A 4925-nucleotide genomic window follows, 5' to 3' on the forward strand; every position below is an offset into this window, starting at 1 on the left:
ACCCCCAACAGTCTGCTGGCCCTCCAAATGAAGAAGAATACGGGCCAATATATCCTGAACCGCTGGGTCTGACATGTACTCGGGGTGAGTCTAGGCTGGCCCCAAAAATCCCCCATCCTGCTCCTCAACCTCGAGCTCACACTTAGGAGATAGCGAGGGCGCCCGTCTCTGTCCAGCTGGAGGAACCCTGTCCCTATCTGGTGCAGCACCGCGAACTCTGGCACGGCCATGACCCCTAACTCGTCCTCGACCTCTACCTCGAGTGTCGGCCACAACAACGGGCTCAGACTCAACATCTCTCGCATGCCCAGCTCGTGTATTCATCACCATCTGAGAGAATAGAGAGGAATCAGATACCAATTCAAGTGTTCCAGATACCAATCAGAATAAAGTCGCACGAAAGAATCAAGAAAATTGAGGTTTCCTAAATGCCTTATAGCCTCTCGTAGATAAGTACGGAGCTCATCGTACCCATCCACGAGACTCTACTAGGCATGCTCTTGTACTTATAGACCAGGTAACCTAGGCTCTGATACCAACTTGTCACGACCCAAATACCACTAAGTCGTGCGGGCACCTGCCATATCCCACCTCGGTAGGAGAACCCTTCCCTTATTCAATTTTACAATAATAAATAGTAAATAACGCAAAATTAATTAAGAATCTAACATATATTATAAATACCAAGTACGGAATTTCCAATTCTAAAAACAACCCAAGGAAAATGGTCAGATATAGTACAAGAGCCAGTAATCAACGTGTCTGAATAATACATGAGTCTCAAAACTAGAAATACTGTCTAAGGATCAAACTAAGACAAGTAGTAAAGAAGGAGTCCCAGAGGCGGCGGACTCGTCCAATAAGCTCACCCTAGCAAACTCCGTAGATAGCCTCGGGATCAGTGTCGAGGTGCAGAAGCGGTACCAATCTCGTACTCTGCACTCAAAAGGAATGCAGCAAGGTAGGTGTTGACACCCAATTTTGTCCCGTTTTTCCCAAAATATTTATTTACGCTTTTGATATTTTGGCAACTTTAAAAATTAATTATTCATATTTTACTATAATTATTAGATTTTACCGACGTTTCATTATTCCATCGCATTCACCAGCTATTATTATTTTTATTATTATCATTATTATCATTATCATTATCATTATTATTATTATTATTATTATTATTATTTTGTTACCAGTGTTATTATAATTAGCACTATAATCATTTCAGCATCTTTACCGCATTATGCACACACATTGCATTTATTTCCGTATAATTAAATAATAGCGTTTATTTACTGTTGAACTTTTCAAATATTATCGCACGATTATTACGACGTTTTATGATTTTATTTTTTATCCGAGGACTAATAAATACATATGTTTACATTAAATAATATTTTGGTACACGTTAATAAATATAATTAATTGAAAAGGGCTTTTATTTAATTTAGAAACCAAATCCGAGCCCAACTAGCCAAATATTTCGGACCAGCCCAACATTTAAAAAAAAAAAAACCAAATCAGCTACCCGACCCAGCCCATGCTCTAAATTCACCAGCCCACTATTTTAGCCCAAGACCCGGTCCATTAACGCTTCGACCCGATCCGACCCGCTTGGTTCAATAAATATGAAAACCATTAGGTCTTCATCCTTTTCCCTCTTCAGCCGCATACCTCCCTCGCCTTCTCTCTCTCCTCCGCTCTCTCTCCCTCTCTTTTTCCCCTTCCTTCCATTTCCGGCTAAAATCCACCATCCCTATAACCATGGACAGTGTTGACCTCCCATTTTCGTGCAAACTTCGTTTGCTTCCTCTTCAGCCGCTCATCTCTCGTCCCTTTCGTCTCTGTCTTTCCCCTGCATTTCTCGACTAAAAATGGCAAAATCGCAGTCATCTTTCACCTCCCCAGGTCGTGCATGGCCATATCGGGAAGGGCATTTAATGTTTGTGCATGGCCAGTTGCGAATCGTCGTCTTCCTCTGTTGACTGTTGTCGATCTGAAACACTTTTAATGGAATTCGTCCGTTTTTGAAGTAAGAAACCTTTTCTCATTAGTTTTTCTTATTTTCGGGTACAGATTTTTAATGGCTTTTGTCTCTTCATCTAGGTTTTTCTGATAGAGGACAGATTCTAATGTTTGATTTGAAAAACACCCCGCCCAATTTTTTCAATTTTTGAAACCCTAGCAAACCCTAAATTTCCCCTATAAATAATCGCTTTGGTGGACATTGAAGGGGGGGGGGGCTTTGGAGGGGAAAAATCGGGAAAAGTTCGGAAGTTGCAAAAAAATTCCCCTAAAAAAAAAATAGTTCTTTAGTCATCTAAATTCCCTAAAAAATTAGTTCCTTAGCAGTCGCAGTTTTTTCTTTGATATCGAGTCAAAATCTAAATCATTCTTTTTGTTTTGCTCTTGGTATCTGTTTGGATTCGAGCGTATACAAATTCGGGTTTCGTAGTGTTTCGAGGTGGATCGAAGATTCAAGGCCTCACTTCGCTGCACCCGAAGAAGGTAAATCCCATTCCTTTCCTTTTTATTTTTAGTTTTGTGTGTTATATGCTTGTATGATTCAGTTTGGTGCCTAACTTAGTTACTGTTGTTCGATGAGTTAATATTATATTTTAGCTTAGTTCAGATCTCGTTGAATGTTGCCGTTATCATCTGGCTTAGGCTATTAGCATGTTTGGCTCGATGTGAACATTGTTTCTTTATATGTTGATAACTCAATCTAGCAAATTCTATAGGTTCATTTTAGGTTTCATTCCTAGTCAATTTGGTTAATGATTAGTTAGGCATGTCGTTTGCAGTTGTTCATGTTAGTTAAACTTAATCTGATACGACCTAGCCAATCTAGTATGAATCAGTTAAGTAACCATGTGGATAGCTTGAGGGCATGAACAACCTGTTCATTAATACGTCTTGTGTTAGTTAAGTTCAAATCAATTAGTTATTGTAAAATGACATGCTAAGTAGTCTCCTTATTAAAGGCTTGTTTTTAGATGATTTCAGTTTAGCCAGCATCAGTGGTCTGTGTTGTTAATTCGCTATTGGGTTTAGTATCTAAAGAGCTCGGAATGTGTTTCTTTGAAGGGATACAAATATTGGACTCAGTTCTGTTCCCTGTTGTTGGACTCTATATTTAAAAGAAGGAAGTTTCAATTTGTTGAGGTTGCTGTTTCCTTACTGTGATTTGGCATTTCCCTGCCTTGAATGAAACTTATTTGCCATGGTTTTCATGCATGATGTTGTTTTCCTGTGTTTGTATAAAATCAGTTAAGTGCTCTCTCTTTCTTGGTATGTTATGAAGATCTAAAATGAGCGATTAAGGTTAATATGTATAGCCATCATTTGAAAACTAGGAGACAGATTGGAGGAGCAGAACATCTGAATCAGTAAGGAATAAGTGTTGGTTAGCGAGCATGTGTTATCATGCATTTAGTTTGGCATTTAGTTAAATTAGTTTAATCATAGTTAATAGGCATTAACGGTCATATGCCCAGTTGGCTGCCTAAAATCAGTACGGGTTAGTTAATTAAATTTCATGGATGTCTAAGCTTTACATTGACTATAGTATGAGTATGAAATATGAAAGCTGTTCTTTTTTTTTTCAGTCTTCCATTTCGTTTTAACTGTCATATGAGTTCAGGATAAAAGCATATGTTGAGGTCTGCTTTAATTTCAGTTGGTGTGACTTGTTATTTTTGATATCGTTTGTATAAGCTAAACCGTGGGGGCTACAGTTGTGTTAATTGATCAAATATGTTTGTTAAATCTTATTGAGTGTGATCCAGCGCATACTTTTCCTGTTTTGATTCAATATAATGTGATAGCATATCATGTTATGATGGTTTAGTGTGTTACCAAATTGTACAGTGGCATTCCACCCAATCATTTGCATATTCCTAATTTGCTTAAAATGGGTCAGAAGACTTCTGAAATCAGCCTCTATAGCATGAATGAGTCTGTTTGATGACTTTATGTCTATGCAAATCTTATATATTCATACATTACGATGTAATGTGCTGGGATAATGTATATTGAGTTTATATTATTACATGCTTAACCTTATGAGTTGATCGCATACTAATCTTTTCCTCTTTCATTTTTGCATGAACCTTACATACGAGTCCAAGGGACTCGTCTCCCTCCGCATTCGGTGTTGGGCTAAAAACCCAACGAAATCTTCTCTCGGTCCATCCCTGTCCACAGCAAAAATGGAAAACATAAATGCTGGGCCAAAGCCCAATAGGCATGAACAGTGCGCAGCAGTTTAAAAAAATGGGCTGAGCTCATTCTCCCAACGGCAGCTATGGATCACAGTGGCTTAAAACGGGCAGGCCCATTTGATATTATTTGGCCCCTTTTATTTTATTTTGTGCCTTTAATTTGTATGATGCAACTAACCCTTTTATTTTGTTTTTTTTGTTTTGTTTTTTAACTTAGACGAATTCTAGGAGAATTAGTGGAGTTAGCTTAGGGTAAAGGGGAGTTAACTTAGGGAAAGACCCGCAATAAATCCCATAGATTTCATTCTTTTTTTATTTCATATTAAAATTATTCATAATACCTATAGTATTGATTTTCGAAAGAGCATGACTACATATTTTGAGCTAAGGAATCATCATCTGTTATTACTATCTTAAAAAAAAAAAAAACGTCATTAATATGCAAATATTAATCCAAATATATTGTTAAACATTTTAGATTAATTCGATTATACATTTTAGTCGAATATGATTATACATTTTAGTCGAATATAATTAAATAAAGTAATAAAAGGGAAAGAAACTTATGCTCTTTACATCACGTTATTTTTAAGAAATAAATCTAGACATTTTTACGTCGCCATATTTTACATAAAGTCCGCATTTGCTAAAAAGTTTTATTTGTAAGCAAGTTATTATATTTTGCAAGCCTTGTCCTCAATAGCA

The 4925-nt window shown here is 37.1% G+C and overlaps 1 long non-coding RNA gene across 1 annotated transcript; it reads left to right on the forward strand.

Moving 5' to 3' along the window:
• Positions 1-1354: 1354 nt before the first annotated feature.
• Positions 1355-4526, forward strand: LOC132626654 (uncharacterized). The gene is made up of 2 exons (XR_009577536.1): positions 1355-2029; positions 2429-4526. It is a non-coding gene; the product is annotated as an uncharacterized LOC132626654 (long non-coding RNA).
• Positions 4527-4925: the final 399 nt, after the last annotated feature.

This window comes from Lycium barbarum, chromosome 2 (genome assembly GCF_019175385.1).
Source record: "Lycium barbarum isolate Lr01 chromosome 2, ASM1917538v2, whole genome shotgun sequence".
Lineage (NCBI taxonomy): Eukaryota > Viridiplantae > Streptophyta > Magnoliopsida > Solanales > Solanaceae > Lycium > Lycium barbarum.